This window comes from Heterocephalus glaber, unplaced genomic scaffold (genome assembly GCF_053883595.1).
Source record: "Heterocephalus glaber isolate CG9 unplaced genomic scaffold, H.glaber_assembly_v1.0 deba00001547, whole genome shotgun sequence".
Taxonomy (NCBI): Eukaryota; Metazoa; Chordata; class Mammalia; order Rodentia; family Bathyergidae; genus Heterocephalus; species Heterocephalus glaber.
Window position 1 is genome coordinate 8,776,347 of NW_028258340.1, and position 26,377 is coordinate 8,802,723.

Here is a 26,377-nt window from a genome sequence, read left to right on the forward strand (position 1 = left end):
AACCACTGAGCTAAATCCCCAGCCCGGCCATGGGGCTTTTTTGTTTTGATTTGGTTTGGTTTTTGTTTGTTTGTTTTTCAAGACAGGGTCTTCTTATGTAGCCCAGGCTGGCCTTGAACTCATGGCAATCCTTCCTCAGCCTCCTGAGGATTACAGGCATGCACCACCATGCCCAGCATCTGCCATGTTATGATGCAGCAACAAAACTGTCACCAGATGCACAGCAGATGTGGTACCTTATTCTTTGACTTCATTGCCTCCAGAACTGTGAACCAAATATGCTTCTAGTTTTTATAAATTACCTGGTCTCAAGTATTTTGTTATAGCAATTCAAAATAGACTAAGACACATCTTTAACCATAATGGCTAAAAGCAAGAACAATTTCTTCTTTCTTCACAATTGAGTGGGTTGGCTGGGCAGTCCTCTGCTAGATACAATCAGGCTACCTCACGAAGCTAGAGTGAGTGAGGGGACAGCTGAGGAAGGGGGGGTTAAGATGGCCTGGCAGTTGGTCCCATCTGTCAGCTGGGCTGAACTACAGCTTTTCTCCCTGTGGAGAAGAGTGGCTTCCTGATGTGGCAGTCTCAGAATGGCCCCAGGGGGCCAACCAAGAAGCTACAAGGCCTCCTAAGGCGTCACCTCAGAAGTCACACAGTATCACTTCTGGCATATTCTATGAATTAGAGAAAATCACTAGGCCAGCCCAGATTCTAGGTAAGGGACAGACTTCACCCTGTATGTATTGGCCTTAACAAAGTCCCTCAGTCTGGGCGGCCTAGGGTGGAAATGAATTGTCTCACCTGTCCAGAGGCCAGAATTCAGAGACCAGGGTGTTGGCAGGGCTGGCTCCTTCTGAGGCCTCTCCTCCGCCTGCACTTGGCCACCTTCACGCTGTGTCCTCCCGTGGTTTCCCTCTGTGTGTCTGTGTCCTAACCTCCTCTTCTTAGAGGACGCTGGTCACAGTGGATAGGACCCGCCCTGGTGACCTCATGATCATAAAATCCCCTCTTTCAGGGCCAAGTCTCCAAACTCGGTCCCATTCTGAGGTCCTGGGGGTTAAAACTTCCACACAGGAATCAGGGACAGGATCAAGCCCATCACACACCCTGCCCGTGGGAGGTGCTACTGAGAACTTGCAGCCATGTTTAACAGGCTATTCGAGATCCCAGTGCCCCACCACTTAAGTGCTCAAACACACCCGCTGCTGGGTTTCCTGTCTCTGCTATCTTATCAGCTGCCTATTGTGAGGTTACTGAGGAAAAACTCCCACTGTAGGCCTCACACCCTGCAGATGCCATTTCTGCCCCAATCAGGTGCCTTCCCCAGGTAGCTGATGGGCAGCCACTGCCCCAGTACATCACTCCTGGGCACACAGGCTTCAGGGACCGCCTCCCCTGCCCTTGCCACCTCTCTCCCCATTCATTCACTAGCGGTGAGTGGACTGTGCAGGCAGCCTCCTGGAACAGGACAAGCCTAGCTGGCCACATCCCCCTGTGTCCACCACTCAGAGCCCTTCATCTTCCACCTGAGGCAACGCCCCCACCTGACCTGCAGGGCCTTCTCAGGGCGGGCTCCCCAGAGAGGACACTTGACTTATCTAAGAGCACCTGACTTATACAGAAGGGCTGGGTTTTATTCGTTTGTTTTGTGATACTAGGGGCTGAACCCAAGGAGCACTGAGCTACCTCCTCAGCTCTTCTTTATTTTAGGCAAGGTCTTGCTAAGTTGCCCAGGCTGGGCTCGAACTTGAGATCCTCCTGCCTCCACCTCCCAGAGTGCTGGGATGACAAGCGTGTGCCAGCATTCCAGCACACCAGGCAAAGAGCTCTTTAAGAAGGATTTGCAAGTTGGGCTTGGTGGCACATACCTATAATCCCAGCACTCCAGGAGGCTGAGGCAGGAGTGTAACTTTGAGCCCATGCTGGGCAACTTGGTGAGACCTTGTCTCAAGCAAAAAATTGAGAAAGGGCTGGGGATGTAGCTCAGTGTGAAGGCCATGGGTTCAATCCCCAGTACAGAAAGAGAGAGAGAGACTGAGGGAGGACCAGCAGCTCTACACCTAGCCCTCCCCTCTCTTCTCTCCCACAGTGCTGCTCTTTGAGGGTCCCCAAGACCCTTTCTCAACCCCTGTTCCCACCCCCACCAGTGCACACACAGCTTGACAGCAGGCCACACACAATATCCCCCCTGAAAGTGGGTGGCACAGTAGCACCCCAAAGGAGAAATTGCCTAGGGATTTCAGGGAAGGGCCCAGATGGGAGTCACTGATGCCCACAGCCCTGGTTTAAAGTCTCTGCCTGACCTGTAGCGGATCTCTTTAAAGGAAAATTAGTAAGTGTCCAAGACACTCAGACCTCAGAGTTGCCTCAGGCCCCAGGAATGAGGTCAGACGTGATAACCGCTGTGCTGTGGCCAAAGCTCCTGCCATGCCGAGCAGCTCTGAGAAAACCAGAGCATGTTTTCCAAACAGTCTGGCCGGCCAGTGAGGCCCGGGGCGGTGGTGGGTAGCAACAGGCTAAGTGTGTTGCTGGGCTGTGCCCCAAAGCTCAGGCCTTTGAAACAAGCACACTCCGCTCCATCACTCTCTACTCTGACCTTCGTGTCTGGAAATAGCGAACCTCTGCACTGGTGGTGAGAGATCTAAGCCCTAGTGACAGGGGAGTTTGAATTCTCAGGATGGGTGACCAAAGGCTGCTAAGAATATCCTGCCACAGACCTGACCACAAGCCAGTTAACGCCCCGTGCCTTGGCTTCCGTGGTCCTTCGGGCACAGCAGGAAGGTACTTCCTGGGCAGCCGGAGCTCTGCAGTCCCTCGGCTCAAAGTGTGCAGCCTCGGAAGGAAAGAGTATGGTAACATTGCCAACAGCCACCCAAGTGTGCCCTCCGTAGCTGTGTAATCCGAGACTGGAAGACGAAGACCTATTGCAAGATATTAACTGTGTCTTAACGGATAAAAGCAAGGACGACCATCCAGAAGGGACCAGAGGTTCTAGCACCGAAAATACCAGCAAGAGACCTGCCCAGGCTTCTTGCAGCCAGGTCGTGTGTGACCTAGCAGCTGGCAGTTGGACAGGGAGCCAGGCAGGCCCAGGACACATGTTCCCAACTCCAGACCTCAGTTTTTTGCCTGCAAAGTGAGGGGTTTGGATGAGCGTCTCATAACTGTGTGTGGGTTCTCTGGGACACTGGTGCGTGCAGCCCTGGGAAAGTGGATGTGTGGACTAAGAACACCACTTACACTCCGTTTCAAGAGGTCGAAAGGCAGATCCACCCCAGGGTCTCATGAAGGGCCTGATGTTTTGGTTTAGAAGGGGAAGTGGGTTTTTTTGTTGTTGTTTTGTTTTTTTTGAGACATGGTCTCGTTATGCAGTCCAGGCTGGCCTTTTGAACTCACTGTGTAGCCCAGGCTGACTTCGAACTTGAAGTGATCCTCCTGCCTCAGCCTCCCAAGCACTAGGACTACAGGTGTACACCACCACACCCAGCTAGGAGGAAGAGTTTCTAAAGAAAGGATTGAAGGATGAGCAGAACAGAAATATCTACACTTTAGACATATGTAGCTCAAGCTGGGTGTGGGGGCACATCCCTGTGACCCCAGCACTCTAGGAGGCTGAGGCAGGAGGATTGGAAATTCAAACTCAGCCTGAGCATTTTACCAATTTAGTAATACTCTGTCTCTAAGTAAAACATTTTTTTAAGAAAAAGGGGCTGGAGATCTAGTCTTTCATTCAACAAATGCAATGATTGTCCACTATGAGCAAGCCCAAGGGACAGACCCGACAACCTGGGATTGTGGAACTCCATCCTAGCTGGGGAGATCACCTATTCTGCTACTGCCTCAGGAGTTGTCCTCTCTCCCTCATCCCTCCAGCTGCTGTCTTCGCGGCTCCAGGTCATCTCCTCAGAGAGACCTTGGGCCTTCCTCAATGTGGCCGCAGCTGCCTGTCCCTCCCACTGCCTGGCACGCTGCCCTCTGTCACCCTTTCTCCCCTGGTGTTCAGGTTTGAATCCACTGCCTTCGCACTGAGCTATAACCCCAGCCTATTTTATTTTTTTGAGTCAGGGTCTCACTGAGTTGCTAAGCTGCCCAGGCTGGGTTACCCTGTGTCATCATCAGAAGTTGCTTTCTGTATTTGCTTTCTTGTATGGTCCATTTCCCACACGACTGGCACCTTGGGGTCCTGTTCTCCACGGTGTCCCTAGTACCCAGGACATCTCATGGCACAAAGAAAACAACCATCAAATATGCCATGAAGCCAGGCATAGTGGCACATACCTGTAATCCTAGCACTCTGGGAGGCTGAGGCAGAAGCATGGCAAATTCAAGCCTAACCTGAGCAATTTAGTGACTTAGCAAGTCCCTGTCTCAAAATAAAAGTGAAAAAGGGCTGGGGAGGTAGCTCAGTGCAAAGGCCCTGGGATTCAATCCCCAGTAACAGAAAACAAAACAACAATAAAAAAGAAAATTCCAGGAGCCAAAAAAATTTCTCTGAGACTTAGTGCTAGATTGTGGTATTCTCTGGGGCAGCCTGAGGAGGGGAAAGGGACTAACCTGGTCTGGGCGACAGTCTGGGGAAGGTGTTCTAGAGGAAGGACTGTCGGAACAGATCCTGAATGCCAGGCAAGGGGGTGGAGGAGCACGGATGCGGGCCAGCTCCTTCGATGAGAGAGGGGCTGGAAAAAAAGCCCAGATGCATGGCCTGGCGGGCTGCCTAAAGGTTTCCATTGCAGTGTCCATAGTGAAAGCCTCTCAGGCTACACTGCTCTGGCTGCAGGACTTACTCCATTGGCCTCTCACCATTCCCCCTACTTGCAGTCTGCTACTGTGGAAGCCTGGTTGTTCCATACACAGAACAGGCACCCTCCTGCCACAGGGCCTTTGCATTGGCTATGCCTCTTCCTGTAAGTCTGCCACAGAATCCACTTGGCTCACCTTGAGTCCTTCCTCCTATCTCGATTTCCCCAGGAGGTCTCTGGTGACCACCCCATATCCTGCCTTCCTGACGCCCTGTACCTGCTCCCAGTTTTCTCTCCATAGCGTGTCCACCGTCCACTGTTCAAGGTCAGTTTAGGACCTGTTGCCTTGATTGTGTAGCGGCTGACTCTGTCTGCCTTGGGGCAGGAGTCCAGTTTGTTCCAGGGTGCGCTGAGAGTGCACCAGAAGAGTAGATATTTGTGGATGTGGTTGTGGCTGACGGCTGCTCTTTGGAAAATGGATCGCAGAGGGGTTAGGTGGGATGAAGGGGACTGTAGCACTGGCGAGGGGGTGTGCTGGGCAGGCAGGGGCTGGCCGGACGCCGAAGCAGTGAATGAGTCCGAGAGTGTAGTGGAGAGGGGAGAAAACAGGACTTGGTGACAGCTCGTGTGGAGGAGGACTCTCTTCAGGATGGTGTAAGCGGATGACCCTGAAAGGCAGCGGTTTCAGAGGGAGGAAGGGGATGGGATGTCACTGGAGAGGGGCACACCTGGACAGCTCGGGAAGAATGTGGTTGCTCATGGGGCAGAGTCCTGGGCCATTTTCTGTTGCAATACATCATTCTTGAGACCAGGTAATTGATGAAGAATAGATTCTTAGGGGCTGAGGGTATAACTCAGTGGTGGAGCACATGCTTAACATGCTCAAGGCCTTGGGTTCCATCCTTAGCACTGCAAGAAAAAAGAAAAAAAGGAAGAAAGAAAATGAATAACCAGGTGTGGTGGTACACACCTGTAATCCCAGCTAGGAAGCTGAGGCAGGAGGATCCCAAATTCAAGCCAGCCTGGGGAACTTAGTCCTTGTTGCAAAATAAAAAATCGAAAGGGCTGGGGATGTAGCTTGGTGGTAGCGTGCCCCGGGATTCGACCCAGGCCACTGTGAAAAATAAAGCATAGAAGTTTATTAGCTCATGTTTGAGGCTGAAGTCCAAGAGCATGGTGCTGGCATCAGATGAGGGCTTCCTACATCGTCCTAACATGGCAGAGAGCATCACACAGCAAAACAGAGCAGTGCACTAGCTCAGGCCTCTCTTCCTCTTCTCATAAAGCCACTAATGCCATGGCGGGGGGCCCCACGTTTGTGACCTCTCTTATCCTTATTAGCTCTCAAGGCCCCGCCTCCAAATACCACCACCATATGACTTTGGGGACTACCTTTCCACCACATGGGCTTTGGGGGGACACGTCCTAAGCACAGCATTCAGTCTGAGCTGGAGCAGAAGTTCCCACAGAGAAGACGGCAGGACCAGAGGAAAGACAGCTGGGCACCCGGAGCCCTGGGCAATGGGAGCTCTGTGAGGCCTCTAGGTGCTGCAGCCCGTCTGCCTGATGCACCACTCTCACTGTGGAGCAGGAAGTTCTTTCCTCTTAGGTGACTTTAAAATTTGCTTCCTCGCTGCCTCAAGAACAATGCATCAGCCAGGCGTGGTGGCGCACACCTGTAATCCCAGCACCTGGGAGGCTGAGGCAGGAGGATCACTGTGAGCTGGAGGCCAGCCTGAACTACAGAGCCAGACCTTTGCCTTGAAAAAGACAAAACAAAAAACAAACAAAAAACAATGTGTTGCCCCCCCACCCCGACTCCCCTGCCCTGAGAACTCCCGCCCACACTGGGCATGCCATTTGAGCCTCATCCTCCTCCCTCCAGTTGGTTTATTTTATAAAGTGCATTCTATTTTTAATCTTTTTGAAGTACTGGGGATGGAACCTTGGGCCTTGCATCTGCTAGGCAAGGGCTCTACCACTGAGCTGCACCCCTAGCTCTCTCGCTACCATTTTATTGAAATACAGCACATAGGTCAAAAAGTGTGTAAATCCCAAGTGCACAGCTTGTTGGATTGTGAGAAGCTGAACCCACCTTGGTAAACTCCTCTGTAGCAACATGCAAAATATCCCCAGCCCCCTGAAGTCCTCACTGTGCTCCCCCTCCAAGAGTAACCTCTAGCCTGACTTCTATCAACCTTAGATAAATGCTGTTGCCTGCTTTCAAATTGGATATGAATGGAGTCTTCCTTCGCGTTTTTTTTTCAGTGCTGGGGAGGGAAGCCACAGCCTCACTTGTGCTGGACATGCACTCTACCTCTGAGCCATGCCCCACCCCTGTGTATTGTGTGTGCGTGCAGTACAGGGATGGAGCCCAGGATCTTTGCACTGAGCTACATTCCCAGACCTTATTTATTTATTTATTTTTGGACAGGGTCCCACTAAAGTTGCCCAGGCTTTGCTCAGGGTCTCACTCAAAATCTTCCTGCCTCAGCCTCCCTGTGCACTTTTTTGAGGCTGACTTTGAATGACCTTTCACTCGGGGGATGCACCCACGATGGATGGAGCACGTGCTCTAGTTTATAAAACAGGTCTTCCAAACAGTCTCCCCTTTGAGCCCCTGGGGCCCCCTCTGGCCTGTGGAATACTTGGGAGAGACCTTGGAGGGACCATAGGGCAGGCAGTAGGGGTCAATTGGTACTGTGAATGGGGCTGAGGAGAATCCAGTTGTCTTAAGCAAATGGTACTGTGTTAGGTGCCTCACAGGACGAGGAAGTGGGAGTAGCACCTGGGGCAGCAAAGGGGAGAGAAGTCTGGCTCTAGATCCAAGTTGTCCACATGTCTGACAGCGCAGAGAGAGAAAAGAAAGCACCCCACACCTGCTGCAAGGAGGGAGACCCAGAAAAGTGTGACTTCCCCCTCCCCAAGGGACCTCCTCAGTGTAGCCCAGGTCACTTGCCTGAAAGGTTCTCTTTAGCTAAAGATTGGAAGGGGACCTTTGCCCTGGGGAAGAGACAATTCATAATTCAAGTTCTGTGGTCATCCAGAAAGATTTGAACACACCCACACATGCTCGGATGCACGAGAGAGGGTGGGAGGGGGGGGGAGGGAGAGAGAGAGAGAGAGAGAGCGCCAGGGGCTCCAGATGGAGGAGCTGGCTTCTGCCTCCAGGGTGGTGCCTGTGGAAGGGAAGAGGGGCCTCAGGGATGGACAGGGAGCAGGGAGCAGGGAGCGATGTGAACTCCCAAGAGGGAGCGTGCTATGGTATGGATGTGTGTGTCCCCCAGGCTCAAATGCTAGAAGCCAGGTCCCCGGTGTGCCAGTGCTGAGGTACTGAAACCTTTCAGAGGCAGGGCCTAGGGGGAAATGATTAGGTGATCTGGTCACAGGGGGCCCTGTGAAGGGATTAATGCAGGTCTCACAGGAGCAGATCAGTTCTCATGAGAGTGGGCTGCTACTAAGCAAAGCCACCACCCCACTTTTTTTTTTTTAGCTCCTTCTGTGTGTGGCTGATTCTTTCCATTTCAGCTCCTCTGTCACCTTGTGATACAGCCAGGGGACCCTCACCAGGACACCAGCACCATGTTGTTCGGACCTTCCTACCACCAGGATTGGGAGCCAATAAACCTCTTTACTTTATAAAATACTTGACCTCATGTATTTTGTTACAGCAACACAAAACAGACCAAGACAGTGGGTGACTTGCCCAGCCTCACACACTGATGGAGCAGCGTTAGAAACTGGGTCTTTTGTCCCCACCGAGGCTCTTCCCATTATTGCATGCTGCCCCTCTGCGCCTAGTGTTGCCGCTCAAAGAGCTGAATTACCTCACTGTCAAAAGGCATTATGAATTCAGTTCTATTATGTAGAATGGGGCAAAGATGTTGTGAGCAGGCGTGACATTATAATTCATGGCCCACTTCTATTTATCTTTGCTTGGTTTTGTGTATCTTTGGAAGCAACCTTAAATCATTATTGGAACAAAGTAGGGGGGAAAATAATAATATGTAATTACAAATGAGGAACAGACCGTATGAACCTATTAATTGCCTTCCCTGCAATCTTGATTTTTGGTATTTTGAGAACAATTAAAGGATTAAGCCTCGATTGGAGGAGGTGGAGGGGTAGCCCTGAACCCTAAACAGTAACATCACCTACCGCAGGAGTGGCCTGGTGACTGCTACCTGAGATGCTGTCAGAGCCACACCAAGGGCTGTGCTGCAGTCCAGGAGTATTTACTCTCTTCTGAGGAGAGACTCTGGCAATGGCTGAAAAATAAACCCTAAAGCAAGGAAGAAGCTGAAGAGAGGAAAGGCTCGGCAGCGCATTAATCATAGTCTGCCGGCCTAGAGCGGAGGACGAAGGCCGGTTCGAGGGAAGACAGAACCTAAATTATCTTCCAGATTGATCTTCTCTCCTCCACGCTCCCTGTGCCAGCAAGCGGGCCAGAAAGGTCCCAGCACAGCCGCTGGCATTGAACCCACAAGAGCACCCGCCCACTGCCCAGTGTGCTTTGTCAAAGGGAGCAGGGCAGGGATTACCACCCTCTGTCTGTGGATCAGCCCAGAGTTTCAGAGCTTGCTGTGGTCGGGCTGCATCTTAAAAAGCTATGGAAGAAAAAAGGCTTCTCAGAGGGACCGGAGGGATAAATTCATTGCAGGACAATGATGTCCTCAGGGGACATCATTTGCATGCCAGGATGCATTGAAAGCCATTGTCTTCAGATCCAATAAAGGACCCAATTATGATGAGCCCGGGAATTGGCAGAACAATGGAGCTGAGGCAGGTGCCTGGAAAGTCTGACATTTACTCGCCAGTGTCACACCATGGTAGCAGGGGCACTGAGGCTTGGGGAAAAGTTGGGGCTTTGGAAATCAGGTGATGAATTTCCAGGCACTTGGGCTTGTTGATCATCCTCTAAACCTCAGTTTCCTAATCAGTGGAATGGGGATAATAGGGCCTGGATTATAAAGCAGTTTTCTATGTGGATGATATTATCAATGTATAGCAAGTGTTTATGGCTGTGTCTGGCAGATGGAAAGCCCTTAAGAAATCCTTGCCATTGTTCTTGTAAAAGCTGAAGAAAGCTAGTGACCCTCTTCTCCCCAAATCCAAGTTTTTCAGCTTCCCGACAACTGTGTGTGGGGTCCTTCCCATAGCATCTCTGCCTGCAGTTGTTCTCCCCAACTTGAGAACAAAAGTCTTTCTCCCACTTCCATGCTGGGGATTGAACCCAGGGCCTTGCATATGCTAGGCAAACACTACCACACAGCTACAGCCCCAGCTCCAACTGTAATTGGTCTTCATGGAAATTCCAAATAGGGGAATGTGAAAGGGCTAGGTGGCTTGGGGATGGAACCTAGGGCTACTCTACCACTGAGCTACATCCCCAGTTCTTTTTCCATTTTCATTTGGAGACAGGGTCTCACTGAAGTTGCCCAGGCTGGTTTCAGACTTGTCACCCTCCTGCCTCAGCCTCCAGAGTAGCTGGAATTACAGGCATGCGCCATTGTGTACAGTGTCCTGAGGTTGCTTATAATCTCATCAAACACCAAGGCACAACCGGTGTAGATACAGAAACTTTCCAAACACAGCCCCAAAATCTACTTACTCTGGGGAGTAAGTCCTGGCCCTGAACCTCCTGGCCCCACACTTCTGCAAGGCTTACTTGGGAGAAAGGCACCCTTCATTCAGATGATACATTCTTAGATTCCTATGGTGAGCACAGCCCATCAGCTGAGACTTGCTGATCCCAGAAAGAAAGAAACTCCTTTTTTGATATTTACTGCAGGTGGCAAGGGGCCAGGATGACCCCAGAAGGACATGACTGAAGAAGCTATGTGGAATCTTGCTGGGTGTGTTGGCGTATGTCTGCAATCCTAGTACTTAAGAGGCTGAAGCAGGAAGAGCAATACGAGTTTAAGGTCAGCCTGAACTACATGGTGAGACCCTGTCTCAAAAAGAAAAGAAAAGAAAAAAGAAGAGTAAGAAGCTATGTAGGATCTGGCCTCAAAATCATTTAAGGTTTGGGAGGTCAGTACACAGGAAGGCAAACAATATACTCTCCCAGAGAGAGCAAAGTTTAGAGTTGGGTGGAATCCCTGAACCCACATTCTGCTAGATTAGCCATATATTCTGGGGGAACAATTTCTTTTCTCTTTTCATTTCTTTAATTTCCTACTCTTCCTTTTGTTCCTTTCTTTCTTGAAACCAGGATCTCACTAAATTGGCCAGCTGGCCTCAAATTTGCAATCCTCCTACCTCAGCCTCCTGAGTAACTGGGATTACAGCTGTGCACCACTGCACCTGGCTTTGGGTGCAATTCTAAGAGCTTTAGTTTCCTCAACTATAAAAGATGAATAGAAATACTTAACCTGTAGGAAAACAAACAACCAAACAAACAAACAAACCTTAATCTGTAGGGTTATTTAGTGGCATAAGTGAGATAACTTGGAAATATACCTAATGAAGTAACTGAAGAGAGCAAAGGTCCTTAATAAACAGCTATTTTTAATCCTGTAGGAATTACTTTTTGTTTTTCTGAGACAAGGTCTTGTTATGTTGCTCAGACTGGCCTTGAACTCACTATGTAGCCGGGGATGGCCTCGAACTTCCAGCAATCCTCCTGCCACAGCCTTCCAAGTGCTAGGATTACAGGCATGTGCCACCACGCCTGGTTTGGAATTACTCATTCTTAAAACCGACCTGCGTTGTTCTGAAATGCAGCATAGTGACACAATTCCTGTTAGGAAGTCAGACGGCATGGGATTGGGAGAAGAACTCCATTGACCAAGGTTGGCTTGGAACAGACCCCACACTTCACTTCTGGAAGGTCTGGAGGATAAAGACAGTCTCAGTCTTTTGCTGCCAAGTGAGGACCAAAGGTGGGCAACAGGCAAGGGACTCTAAGGGGGCTCTGGATTTGGCTTTGTCATGTTCTTGGCTAGGGTGTCCCTCTGTTATCTTCTGATGTCCCAGGGTCTCCCTGCCCTTGTGCACAGCTGGGTCATTTGGCTCCTCTGACATAGAAAGACCTGCACACAGTAGCCCGTGGGGCTCCCCAACGGTACTGGCTGCCCAGGCTCACACTTAACTTTCCTAACTAATGCCTCCATCCCCATCAGATCTAAGAGCCACTTCCTGCAAGCCCTGGCACCCCCCATCCCATTGGCACATCCTGACAACTGCCTTGCTGTCTTGCACTTGGCTTTTTCTCTGCTCATGTTACAGAAATTTTTTTGGGGGGGGGGTACTGGGATTCAACTCAGGACCTTTCGCTTTCGAGGCAGGCAGTGGCACCACTGAGCTAAATCCCTGGCCCCACGTGATACAGAATATTAATGTACTGGGCATCCAGTATTTCATTTATTGCTCATCAACTTTTTTTTCAGGACTAAGAATTGAACCCAGGGGCTTTCACTCTGAGTTACACCTTCAGCCCTTTATATTTATTTTGAGACAGGGTCTTGCTAAGTTGCTTAGGCTGGGCTCCAATTTGCAATCTTCTTGCCTCAGTTTCCCAAGAGTGCTGGGTCATGCCTGGCCCAGAGTAGAGCATTCTTGAGGATTCTGCATGAGGCAGTGTGGCAGAATGGTTAAGAACATGGATGCTTGCCGGGTGTGATGGTGCACCCTTGTGATCCCAGCACTCAGGAGGCTGAGGCAGGAGGATCACCACTAGTTCAATGCCAGCCTGGGCTTCAAGTGAATTCAAGGACAGCCTCAACTACAGAGAACCTGTCTCAAAAAAGAAAAAGAAAAAAGAAAACTCTGGAGCAAGAACTACATGGATTTGAATCCCAAATACCATGATTTTCTGGGAGTGTTCTCTTCCAGGGAACCCAGAGAGTCCTCTGTCTCAGTTTTCTCATCTGTAAAATGTGGAGAGTGACTCTTACCTGCTTTACCTTACAGGGTAGTTGTAAGCATTCCTAGTGGATTTGTATAAAATGCTCACCTTAAAGCACTATGTAAATGTTACTAAGTTTGGAGCCCAACTTGCAGTATCAATTTGCTGTGGGGGCCTGGCACTGGGGAAAAGCAAATGAGAGTCCTCAACAGTGGGTGGTATTCAAAGGATAAACCTGGGTGAGGTTTCCAGGAAGAGGGGGTGCATCAGGAATGAAGTGATGGGCAGAGCACAGAGAAGCACCCAGAGGGAAACTGAAGGAGGCAGGAAGCTAGGATGAAAGCCACGGAGTATGGGCAGCCTGGAGCAGTACAGGAGGTCAGGGTGTTCCGTGTTGCTATGAGGCAGAGGAAGGGAAGGAAGGAAAAACTCCCACTCCCGCCAACACAGAAGTGACTGGTGACCCTGAACACTTTCTGCGGAATGACCAGGAAGGGCAGATGGAAGTGTGAGACAGGCAGAGTGTGAGTGAAGAGTGTGATGTGTCACTACAGGGACATCCCATGATCCTTCCAGTGGAAGAAGCCCATCTTCATTTGTTCTGGGTTTATTTATTTGTTTTTTGAGACAAGGTCACTTGCTATGCAGTTCAGGCTGGCCTCAAACTCACTGGCGATTAGCCTCAGCCTCCCAAGTGCTGGGACCACAGGCGTGCACCACCACACCCAGCACTGTGTGTTGATAGAAACAGATCTGCAGTTTGTAGACCCAGCTGCTCCAGGGGCTGAAGCAGGAGAATCGCTCCAGCCTAAGAGTTCAAGTTTGAGGCCAGCCTGGGTGACACAGTGAGACCCTGTCTCCAGATGATAGATCATTTATTGATAGATTATTTATTGCTTATCAATTTTTTTTCAGCACTGCGGATTGGACACAGGCCCTTCACACTGAACTACAACCCTAACCCATTAAAAAAATTGTTTTTAAATTTTGAGTCAGGGGTCGGGGATTTAGCTCAGTGGTTCCGTCGTCTGCCTCACAAGCGCAAGGTCCCAAATTTAATCCCCGGTACCAAAAAAAGTAAATAAAATAAAATAAAATTTTGAGTCAGGTTCTTTCTAAGTTGTCCCGGGCTGCACTCAAACTTGAGATCTTCCTGCCTAGGATCCTGAAGCGATGGGTTTACAGGCATGGGGACCATGCCTGGCTAGATTTTTCTTTTTTAAATAGCTACAGAATATTCCATTGTATGCATGTGTTATCAATGTCACTGTCATTTCTAATCCTATACTGTTACAAAGGAAGCTGTACAGTGCTTAGCAAACATCTTAGAATAACTTCAGAACTTGCTGATCTTCAGAGTGACCACATGTAAGGAAGTAGAAAATGCCACAGGGTTGTAGACGTCCCTTTCAAGAAGTGCAGCTGAAGCTGGACATGGAGGGACATATCTGTAATCCCAGCTATTCAGGGGGCTGAGGCAGGAGGATCACAAATTCAAGGCCAACCTGGGCAATTTAACCAGGCATCCCCTCCCCTCAAGTCTGGGGACATAGGTCAGTGATAAAGTACTTGCCTTGCATGTATGAGCTCTGACTGGGAAAGTATAGCTGTGTGGGGAAAGAGATAAATAGCCTAGGAAGGAGATGTGGGAGATGGCTTCGAGCAAAGGAATCCGGGCAGGTCATTCCATTGAGTACAGGGCACTGGGGATGGAAACTGCCAGGAGGAGCCCCTGAGAAGGAGCAGATGTAGAAGGATGACTTAAAACATCGAGAGAAGCTAGAGTGGAGGCACACGCCTGTTATTCCAGCACTCTGGAGGCTGAGGCAGGAGGATCCCAAGTTTGAGGCCAGCCTGGGGGATATAGTGAGTTCCAGGCCAGCTTGGACTACCTAAAAACACCAAAGCAAACAGTGAGTGGCCATGTGCTGGCTGCAGTGGGGACAAGGATGGATGGTTGCAGTTTTCCGGAAAGTTAGACTCCAGGGGAGAACCTACATTGTTTCTCAAATTAGCCGCTATTAGAAAGTGTCTGATTCTCCCACAGATGTAGCTATCTACAAAATTCCTACTGAGGCCCCTGCTGGTGGAATTTGCTCACAGTTCTTGAAGTTTGTGTTCCTGATAAGACATGAGCCTGGGGAGAGGAGAATGATTTTCTCTGAGATTTGTAGATTTTTACCCATGAAGACTGAGTGACATACATGATCTGGAAAGTTTTTGCAAAGTTGAAAATAAGTGAGTCCGTCGTGGTGGTGCATGCCTACAATCCCAGAATTCGTAGGCCGAGGCAGGAGAATCGCAGTGAGAGGCCAGCTTCAACTACATAGTGTCTCAAAAAAATAAATACAAAATAAGTACAAATCCCAAGAATGTATACTCCTGATGGCTTTGCTGATGTTCTTGTAAGTTGTATAATCAAAGGCACTCGAATGTCTTTTTTTAACTATTGAAGAGCCATTTAAATGTCAACATAAGTGATTCCCTCCCAAATAGTGCTGTTTATACATTACTTCACCTAATTGACCATAATGATTCATAAGGAGGCATTTTGTGCCTCTAAATTGTAAGCCTATTGAAATATAAATTAAGATGATAAATAATTTGACCGTACCTGAGAATACCAAGTATTTACATGTGTCAAATACAAAATTACCCTGAATATCAGGGTTCCTAAAAAAGGGAGCCTTCCTCTCCTGGCTGAACTCAAATAAAACCGGTTTATGAATATCCTTTAGAAAGCGGAGATAAAAGGGGAAGACACAAAGATCGGGCTCGGGGACCGGCCCTCCTCGCCCTGCGGGCGTCCCAGGAGGCTGAGAGGGGGCGCCGAACCTCCTACCAGCGAGCGAAAGGCGGGTGCAGGCCGCCCTGTGCGTTGCGCTCTCCTCCTTCCGCGACGCCGCTAGAGTTTCAAAACATGGAGTTTTCACAGGAACTTTGCCAGGCCGAGCTCGCAGCCCTCCCTGGTTCCCGCAGCGGGATTTGCCGAGTTGGCGGCGCCGCGCAGCCTCCCCACCCCATCCTCTCCCGGGAGCTGCAGACCCCGCGGCCACCCGCAGCTCCATCACCCCGCCCTGCGCGCTCGCAGCCCGGAGAGGTGCGGGGGCCTCAGGGGCTCAGCGCCCTCGCCCGACCCGGCCCAGGTCTCGGAGGGCGGCAGCCGAGTCTGTCCGCGGGGCCTGTGGGCTGCCTGCGCTCGAGGCTCGGCGAGCTCTCCGTCCCTGGGGCGGGGGCCGAGGAGCGGAGATCGCCGCAGCGGCGGAGGGGCTCGGGACCTGCAGGCGGAGCGGGGCGCGCCGGCAGCCCGCGCCCAGGTTCTGTTTTGTTTTGAAGCCGGTGTGGGGGATGGGCAGCACCTTGTCAATGAGAAATTTCCTGTTCGCAAGACTCAGCTTGCAGAGTTTCTGTCCTGCCCTTGAACCGACAAGTGGATCTCGGCTGCGCGAGTCCCCGAGAGTCTATCCGGCCGCGGCAGGCGCACGCGGGGGTGGGGCGGGGGCACCGGCACCAAGGCCCCGGGAGCCCGGTCGAGCAGGGCGCTGCCTGCCTTCCCGGTTCCCGGGCGCACCCGTGAGCTACGAGCCGAGCGGTGACTAATCTGCGGCTCCGGGCCTCTTGGCGCGCAGCCCGGGCTCGCCTCCCGCCCCTCGCCCCTCCTCTCCGCCGCCTTTCTCGGCCCTGGCGCGCAGCGCTGCGCCGGGTGAATCGCGCGGGCCAGCGCCGCCGCCGCCGCCGCGTTCCCCGGAGTGTGGGAAGCGGGTCGAGGAGGGCGGCTCCGGAGCCGTCTCCAACCGGCCTCCTTCGACTCAGGCCCAAGTGTGCGTGTGTTTTCTTCCCTGTGGGCACTTTGATCTGCGTTTCCTCCACGCTGCGGAGGAGCCAGGGCGAACTGGGGCTTTTAACCCCTTGCGTGCCGGCCCCACCCTGTGCTCCGAGAGGAGGGTTCCGCGGGGAGACTGGGCCCCACGGTTGGGGAGGGGGGCGATCAGCTTGGTTTGGCAAACCAGGGTCAGGAGGTGGTCCGCCAGATCCGAGGAGCTTGTCCAAGCGCGTCAAGCTCTCCAGGGGAGAGCAGGCCATGAGGCCCGAAGCGGCTCGTTAATGTTCAAGTCCGCCCAAGGACCGTGCAGTAACCCGCCAGCGAGGCGCGGTGCGGGACTGAAAGGTCCCGTGGGTCAGAGGGGACTGGGAACCCTAGAGGGACCCGCCTCCACGCATCTTGCTCGCTGGCCCATGGATGCCTCCTAACCTGGAATGCGGGACTTGCGCTCGACCCGCGGACTCGACTCTGGCCGCCGCTCCCTCCCCTGGCCTGGCCTCGCCGGGGAGTTAATGATTGATTTACTGGCTCCGAGAGGCCGGCGCCCTCCCAGCTATTTGTCCAAGCTGAGGAGTCGTTGGCTAGCAGCAGCTCAGAGGCCGAGAGAGCGGGGGTCGCCCAGGGAGGGATGCCGCGCTGCCGACGGAAAGGAGCGGCCACTTGATTAGCTCCCTCTGGGAGGCTCTAGTGTATGGGGCGAACCCGCGGGAGGCCCGACCTGGACGAAAGGAGCATTGGGAAGCGCCACATGTAAAAGGGTTGGCAGCTGGTGATTAGGCCTCCCGGTTTTATGAGTCATAATGGGCTCCCTGCCTGGCCCTCAACCTGCTCGCTGTGGATCCGGTGCGCTGTGGCCCAGGCAGTGCACTGTCCCCAGCCTCGCAGTGGGGGATGCTCGGGGGCCCCAGGCCGCCGATGGCGTTGCACAGGATTTCCTCTCATTTTTCGAAGAAGGCAACACAAACACACTAAATCAAACCGCTCCGACAACCGAAGGCTCCACACAGACACATCAATAAGGATTTCGCCTCCCGCGTTCGAACGCACTGAAACACTTGTCCTATTTTTATGCAAATGACACCACACAAATAGATCTCCCAGGCCCGGCAGTGGGGTGGGAAGAGGAGGGGCGCCACCGCCCAAGCCAGGGGGGCGTTAGGGGGAAGGGGCCGTCAAACCCGCACCTCGGGGTCCGCGCCGGCTGGGGCGCAGTGGGGCTGGCACTGGCCAGGCGGCCCGCTCCGCGTGCGGTGGCTCCCTGCCAGCGCCGCCAAGTCGGCCGCGTCCCCAGGCTGCCTGCAGAGGCGGATTAGGGAAGGAGCGAAGGGAGCCTGTGACTAATCGCAGGGCCTCGGACTGGAGCACCAAGGCCATGTGCGACTGACAGGATCGACACTAGCAGAGGACACGGCGACGCCTCGCTTAATTGCAGGCTTAAAAAATTGCCGCCTGAGCAGCTCCGATGCGGAGAGCCACGACGTGCGCGTCGGGCCGGGGAGCGTGCCAACGAGCGCGCGCACGGGGGAGGGGTCCAACTCTCTCCCGAAAGAGGGAGATTCGTCGTTTCCTGGATGGAGGTCCTGGGACCTCTCGCCCCCCACTCTGCAGGGTCGCCGCGTACCGACTGTGGGTGGCTGAGCAGGCTAGTAGTGTACAATCCAGCAGCCTCCGGGGCTAGGCTTTCGATCTTTTCTCCGAAGAGTCCGCGTTTCCCCCTTCTCGTTTTAGATCTTACAAAGGAGGCCACAGTTGGAGGTGAGAGATTCCAACAAACCCTTAAAATAAAAACCACACACACACACACACACACACACGAAACACTTTCTCTTTCCTCCTCTTCTCCACCAAGTGAGATACAAAGCCCTGGATGACCAAAGGGAAGGAGAGACAAGTCAAGGCTGCAAAGAGCGAGGTGCTAGAAACTCGGAGCTCAAAGATTCGCACCCTGGGCTCTTCATCCGCGGCCAAAGTCCTTGTGGCCCAGACCTCCTTTCTGGAGCGCGGGGCCCTCTCTGGGAGAAGCGCTGGCAGGACGGCTGGGCTGCGTGTGGGGGAGGGGGAAGGCGGGGTGGCGGGGAACCCAGAGAGAGAAGTTTCCACCGAGCTCTGGTCGGCTGCTGCCAAAATCCCCGGGCCCCTCCCCGCCCGCACCGCCTTCCGTTGCCACCACAAGTTTGGTTTAACGAGAGCTCGGGACAAAAGCGAACGTTTTCTATAGACCCTGAAAACAAAGGGGAAAGAGACGCGCGGGGCCGCAGAAAAGCGGCTGCTAGCGTAATGGTGCCAGGCCGAAAGCAGAGCATTAGAACTGCAAAAGCCGCGCAGGCGGGAGGAAGTGCGAGGCGGGAGGCGGGAGCGCGGGGAGGACGGGCGGGGGAGGGGCGCTGCGCCATGTTTCCGTGTCACCCGCCGAGTCGCCGGCGCTGGGCTCCGCCGCCGGCACCCGCCTGCCTCCGTAACAGCAGAAAGCGTGCGATTAGCAGCCAGACAGGCGGGGACTCCGGGCCCGCGGGGCCGCCGCACACGCCGCCCGCGGCCCGGGCCCGCGCCCCCCGCCCGCCGGGTAATCATCCTCCTCACTGCAGCGCTGTGTGCACTCTCATTAGAGCAGGGAGGCTTTTCTCTGCGCACTCGCTCGGCTCCCGCTGGCAAAACAACGCCTTCCCCGGCCGGGCCCTGGGCCAGGAGAGTCGGGGAGGGCGGGACGGGGTGGGGGTGAGCCAGGGGAAGCCAGGCAGGTTAGCTCGGCTGCCGCCGGATCTCCTCCGGCAGTGAGAAGGAGGAGAGATCCATCGGCCTTCCCACACGCGGAGTGGCAAAGTCGGAGCCCGGTACCAGACTCTGTGTCCCTATGGGGAAGGGAGGAGGTGTTATGCCGCCTTGACCTACTCCGGCCCCCCGCCCAAGGCTAGAGTGGGGCCGAGGGGCAGAAGAGTGTCTGGTTTGGAGAGCGGGGGCGGACACTGGGAAGGCTCCTAAAACAGGTTTTGCCCCATCTGTCTTGCGAACCTCTTAAGGCCAGAAGCTGGATCCCAGGGGCTAGTGGCCCTTCGACCCTCGAAAGGAGACCGAGACCCCCGCAGGGCGTTCAGAACGAGTGGGAGATGGGGGTGACTGAGGCTTGGCTGCTGCAGGCTCTGAGCTTCGGAGCCCCATTTTCTCCTCCGCGATCTCTGCACACAACAGTAGGCAGCCTCTCCCAGCTCCACGCGCCCAGCTGCAGGGCCCTGGAGCAGGTGTTCCAGCCCGGCCGGAGTGGCGGCTCCGCGCCCCTCCCGTCCCAGCTGCGGGGCCTGGAGGGGGAGGGGGCTGCTTCTGGTGGTCGCTGAGGGATGTCTCGCCCGACCAGCCGCGAGGAGGGTCCTTTGGGCTTAAATGGGGGTACTCTAGGGCGCGGACAGCCGCCTGGGGCCAGGAGGGATCTCGGGTGACGCGCAGCCAGCACTCCTCTGGAGCAGCCCTGGGGGCCAGCGGAGGCCGCTCGGGGCGGCGCGAGGGCTTCCGGTCCCCGTGACTGCGGCGGCGGCGGCGGGGCGGCCGGGAAGTTCCCAAGGCGGCCGCGAGGAGCACCCTCCCCTAGCTGCTGCCACTGCGCCGCTCTCGGACCAGCGCCCCAGGAGTCTCGGGGCGTTTGGCAACGGCGCTCTCGGCTCGCGTGGGGCCGGGGGCTGCGGGGTGGGCCGGGTCCAGCCCCCAGCGGAGAGGCGGGGGCCGAGGCCGGGCGGAGCGGCCGCGCGCTCCCAGCCCCCTCCTCGCCGCCGCCGCCGCCGCCGCTGCCGCTGATATGGCGGGCACGTGAAGCGCAGCTGGGCGCCCCGGCGCCAGCCTGGGAGCGGCCTGCCCCACCGGCTCAGCTTACCCGCGGGTCCAGGAACGCGGAACCGAGCCCAGCCGGGCCCCGCGGAGCCCGCGCCCCCGCTCCCAGCTCGCCGCGGCCCCACACCCCCTCCCCGCCTGCACCCGGCCTTGGGGCTGCGCCAGACGGCTCGCCCGAGGGGAACTCGGGCTGACTAATGGGACCCGTGTGGGTCTTACGTGAGACCCGGCTGTCAGCGGATGCCGGTTCCCTCAGCACTTACGCCGTGGCCAGGCTTTTCGGGGAAGGGCGAGAGGAGGGGTTTCCCCCCTCAGCGGTTTCGGCTCCCGGGGGACAATCCAGCTGCGGCTGGCCCCGGGCTTCGGGTCTCTTAGCCTGAGTCCAAAGGGGGCAGCCTTGTTGTGCGCCGAGCTCCCAAGGTGCAGACCCGAGGTGGGGGCGAGTGGGTAGGAGACAGGAGGGAGCGTTGAACCGAAGGTTAGCAGAGGATCGGTCCACTAGACCAGGGGACCTGCCCCGCCCTGCTGTTTGCGGTCTGGAGCCCGGAGCGGGGCTGGAGGGAATCTGCAGGCCGCCCTAGGGGCCTGGAGTTCCCTACGGAAACCTTTCTCAACAAAATCTTCCGAAAATCCCTTCTCGAGATTCCTGTGAGAAAAAAGAATTCCTAAAATTCCCGGAGAGTCCAGTTCGGCTGGAGTTCTTGGGTTCTGTGGTGCCTTTTCCTCCCTTTACACGGGCCTGTAAAAATCAGTGGAGTTTCTTACTATTTCGCGTTAAGAACTGCCTCATGTTGACACAGTTCTGTGACCCTCCCGAATATAACTACCTGTTTAGTTTCAACACAACACCACGGTAAAACGCAAACATCGACAGTAACTAAGCCACTGCGAGCTTGGGTTGGATGGAGGATAAATCCTCATCACGCATCCCTGGTTTTATTCACCCTAATTACACTAGTAATCCTGCCCCCCACGAGAAAGCCTGAAGCCCTGAAGTACAGGTTCAACTTTTCCTGGGGAGCCTGCCAATGGGGAGGGGGTTGTTGGTGGAAAGGAGGTGGGTTTTAAATGTCACTTCCAAATGAAAATGCTTTCCTTCAGCCTTTTTCTTTTTTTGATGCAGTTTTCCAAAGGAGCATTTTTACGAGATAAGAAGTGACCGATCAAAATCGCATAGGGGAGGTTGTAAGCAGCCGCTTTGCCCCAGCTTAGCCTTATCTTATCTTTCACACTTGCATGGCGGAAAAAAAATTGGCTTATCTTTTTCCCCACCCCCTTCTCGCCTTAATTGCTAAAAAACACTGGTGTGTTAAACGGGCCGGAAGGAGGTCTCCGGGTTGTCAATCGAAAAAGAGGATTCAAAAATGTGGGCTCCTGAGGAAAGGAGGGTGCCAGGGTTTATTCTTTATCCTGGGGTCTTTCTAGTGTGGCACACAGTCTAGTCCAGGCTGGAAGGCCCTATGGCTAGATTTCTTAAAACAAAAAAGAAAGAAAAGAAAAAGATCAGGATGGCTTTGGTTCCTGTGGCTTTCCCAGGCCTGGCTTTCTCAGCACTGCCTTTACCAACCTTTCTCTTCATCTCAAAAGCTGGGCGGTGGGTCTTGGGGTTGAGGCTTCTCTGCCTTCATACCCCCTCTATATTCATCTCACCCTTTGGGGAGGGGGGTGGGAGGCTGGGATGCATAGCCTGCTGGAAATCATTAAAATATATGCGAGTGTCTGCAAACACACACTTTTAAATCATGGCGTTTCCCCTCCACGCTGGTATATTTAAACTCCAGAGCGAGCTAGATCTCCTACCTCTCAGTCGTTTGTCTGTGTCACCGACAGGCCACTAATGGCTGGGCTTCCAGGCGCTGTGCATTATGCATTAGCCTCCTCCCTCCTCCGCACACAGAAGGTTCTGTCAGGCCTCAAAACACAAACCACCCTGCAGCCCCCCCTCCCCATGCCCCTCACTCTCAGCCGAGCGAGGGGTACACTGCTGCTAACGTGCTGGAGATACAGGGTTGGGGGGGCACCAGAGGCAGAGGCCGAGCAGAGAGGGCTGGGAGGTGACATGGAAGCGGGTAAAATGTGCAGGAGATTAAGCCGTTTGGAATCCCAGCCGCAAGAGCCTTGGTTGCGACCTTCCCAAGGCAACCACCCCGTGCCACTCACCTCTGTGCCGGGTTGTGTGTGGGGGGTAGAGGACTTTAGAGACAGATCAGTGGCACATTTCCATTTACTGGTCAATACCCCCATGGTCGGGGGCTCGAGGGGCTGGAGGAGCCTTCCAAATCCCTTCAGTCCCTTGTAATGCCCGAGAAGAACCTTGGGGTGGTGGGTCTCCGCAAGGGCCCTGTGGAAGTGGAGGACAGAAACTGGATACAAAATGGTTGGAGCTGGAGGCTAGAATGCTGGGTGCAGGGTGAGTAGTTGGTGGTTCCCACTCACTGCCCCCAGCCCCAGTAAAATATGCGCAGGAGGCGCCTTGCTAAATAAGCAGCCCAGGCGGGCTGTGGCTTCTGTCCAGGTTTATCTGTAGGAGCATCCGGCCAGCTAGACGGCTTTGACGACTGGGTTGGGAAGACTGGGACCTGGCTGAGCTCAAGATTGGGCCTCCTAGTAAAGAGCTTGCAATGTTTGTGCCCATTCAGTCAATCCCAACCATACAACAAGTCCTGCAGTGTAGACATGCCTGGGCTTTGGGAGCTGACACAACTCAAGCCCAGACCAGAAATTCTGAGAAACTGTTGCTGTGAACCATGTTTGTCCTGTGCCCCAAACACCCAGTGACCTTCCAAAGGCCAGGCAGAAGAAAGAGCAGCCATCTTAACTGGATGAACCCAGGTCCAGCCATCATCCTTCCTGGAAGGCAGCAACCTTTCAATGTTTCCAGATTAGTGAAATCCCCGGGACAAGAATGGGCCTTCAATCTCAATCGTTACCTCATTTGATTTTTGGGGAAAGTTGGATATATGCCATCGCTTGGAGGGCCAGCCAGTATATCTTTGTAACAGTGCCATTGGATGAACCCTGAGGTCTTTTAAAAAGTAACAGGGAGGGCTGTAAGTGCAGATGTTTGTGTTGTTACAGATAGTTAACATTAACAGGCTACCTTATGTAATGTAAAGCAAGAGGACATTACCTGTAACTACTCAAGTGCTACATGTTACTGTAACTCTGATTACTAGTATGGTAGCTCTGAGACTGGCCTCAGAAGGGCCATCAGAGGCCTAAGAGCTTTAGGATTTCCAACCTACACATTACAAATGAATGCCCACACGATGTTGGGAGCCCAGTGTCCCCCAAACCTGGGCTAGGACCTCGCCACAGGACGCAAGGACTTTCCTCTAGGCCTGGGTGTGGGTGGTGATGCAGAAGAGGCCCTGGCAGGCATTGTCCAGTCAGGCTGACTTGCGAAGAGCAGCAAGGCTCCAGGCCTGCTCCCAGAAGCTCCAACTTGCTTACCCAGTTGTATAGCCTGCTTAGAATCTGCAGCAGGAGACGGCCCGGGCGCCTGAGGTCCAGCCATATGTTGTAACCACAGGACCTTTTCAAGGGGAAGGGGCGGGTGGAGGAGGGGCAGCCCCCGCAGCACCACCTCACAGCACCTCTCAGTTCCGCGCCGATTTCTTTATTTCTCCGCTGGCTGCGCGACCTCGCCTCCCTTGTGCTGACTCGCTCTCGCCCTCTCCGCCTCCTGCTCTGCTTTCATTGAAATCCTCCCTTCGAAGAGTGCCAGGCCTAGCGGCCTGACCCCCAGGGTCAGCTCCCGTGGGGCTCCAGGGAGGACAGAGGAGGAGGGAGCAGAGGAAGGGCCGGACCGCCCGCTCAGGCTGCAGGCCCTGCTGCATCCTCAGCTCCTGGAGCCTCTTCCTGCATGGGGATAGGAGGCCGAACTGCTCTTCCACACTTTTTTACCTCCCTTCCCCGGAATAATTCCAAGTAGCCAGGCCAATAGATGTAATCCTGCCCTTTCCCTCCTCTCTGCTTTAGGGCGCCTCGGGAAAATCCCACATTTTAATTCCCGGTGAGTCACGAATCCCCCCCACTCACGCCTCTTAGGACTCCCTTAATAAGATATTTTTTAAATTCCACAGAGTTGGAAAATGTATCCCTAGGAGATGGAGGAGAAAAACTTTAATCCCACCAGCCCGCCAGAGGATATGGTGGAGGCGAGAGACTCCTTACAAGGGGGGGAGGGTGCTGCAAATTACGTCAAAGGCGAATTTACTGGCCTGTTTGTCTCCAGCATCAAATTTCTGCAGCAGTCAGCCCTCACCGCGGCCCCTTCGCATTTACAGCACCCCTCCCCATTCATTTTAACTCGAGGACTTAAAGTTAGACAAACAGGCCCCTTTGTCAGCAGCCCTGGGAGGCCGAGGGACTCCAAAAGGCAGCAGGCTCCATGCTTGGCTCCTGGATTTTCTGAAAGTTCTGGATAGTTATATGTGACTTGGAACTCTGGGAAAAGCCTGTACCTTGGGGGAGAGTTGGGGAGGTTCGGGGAGGGGAGAGAAGGTGAATGGGCTTGGGGCCAGGGCCTCTGCCTTGCGGCCTAACCGAGCCAGAAGAGCCTGGCACCGTCCGCTCCGCACTCGCCCTGGCCAGCTCTCCCACCCAGCCTTTTCACCTGGACCCATATTCTGAGAGTTCCTCCACATATACTCAACTCCAGCTTCCCGGTTATTTTAGACTTGTTTTGAATAAAAGGAGTCGCTTCAAAAAGAAATGTGGCTACAACACAACCAGCGGCCTTTTCTCCAGCTGTGTCTGTAACTCGCAAGCGTTCAGTCTAATAACTTTTAATGCCTGGCCCTAAAATGTCTTTATAAAAAATAGCTTTACAGCATAATAGTCCAGGTGTCTTTCTGCTTGTTACCGGAGATTTAAAAAATGTGTGGGTTAGCTTTCAGAGATATCCACCCCCCCCCCGCCCCCCGCAAGACCAGGGAGAAAAATCGTGCATTCCATTCTGCAGGCGCCGAGTCCTGGAAGTGATCGCAGCCCAGCACGGTTGGGCACTGCTTATGCGGGCACTTGCCTGCCTGCCTGTCTTTTGCATCAGTTGTTACAAGCAGCTCTGGAGCATGAAGATTTAATTCTGCCCAAAGTTTCGGGTTTCAAACGGTAGAGATGTTTCACTTCTGCTTTGAGAAGGGCTGTTTTTATAAGTATGTGCTGAGAACTAAAACAGAATGAATAAAATCACACCTAATGTTAGTCCCACAGTCAGTAGTGAGTCTCATTTTTAAAAGGGAAAATATCTGCTAGCTTGAGCCGATTTTGGCCTTGACCTTGACTTAGTAATCAACTTGAGATGCTTCTGATTATTTTTGGCATGGGGACACTCCAGGATATTCAAAAACTTTCCGTGTGGATTTACAAGCCACCTCCATTTCGGATTTATGTCCTCTCGAAGCCTGAACCATCTTGTCCTTAGGCCGAAGGGGCACTCCACACCCCCCTCCCAGCATAAAAAGACCCTGGTGAGCAACCAAATAGGGTCACCTTTGGCGGTTGACGTCTGAACCCCCTGTGTGGGTGCGGTTAGGCCAGAACACCCTTACCCCACTCTCGCCCCTTCCCGCCAGCTTCGAGAACTGGGGCTCTGGGCTCGCCCTTCAGGCTCTGCGCTCCGGGGAGGCCGGAACCTCGCTTCTCCGCTTCCCTCTCTCGCCTGCCTGCCCCCGCCCTCCCCCCGCGCCCAGCGCCGCGCCGGGTGCGCTGGAGAAGCTCAATACGTGTCAATTGAATTGAACTGCTGCGGGCGCAGGCTGTACGCCGCCGCCGCCGCCGCCGCCGCCGCCGCCGCCGCCGCCGAGCACCGATCAGCACATTACCGAGTGGAAATTTATGGGGCGAACGGTGTTAGCCAAAAGTTGCTCCCTGCCAAGGAAAATAAAACGCGGGAGATAATCTCCCAGGGCCGGAATGAGGGGCCAGGGCAGACCCTCCTACCATCTGAGGTGCAGACCGTGAAATGCTGGAGAATGAGGAGAAATTCTGACGGATCTCCGCTTCTGTACCGCCCACTCCCCCTCCTCCTTGTGCCCCCCAAGAGCTGCCCCTGCCCCACCCCCGCCTTGAAACAATTCCCACACAATTGAAATGTCCGGGGAACTCGGGCGCGGAGTTAGGGCGGAACGGCCACTGTTGCCCCGG

At 54.0% G+C, this 26,377-nt stretch overlaps 1 protein-coding gene across 3 annotated transcripts in view; it reads left to right on the forward strand.

Moving 5' to 3' along the window:
* The window catches only part of Bcor (BCL6 corepressor), a 121,425-nt gene that overhangs the window by 49,196 nt on the left and 45,852 nt on the right, over nt 1-26,377 (forward strand). The window lies entirely within an intron of this gene.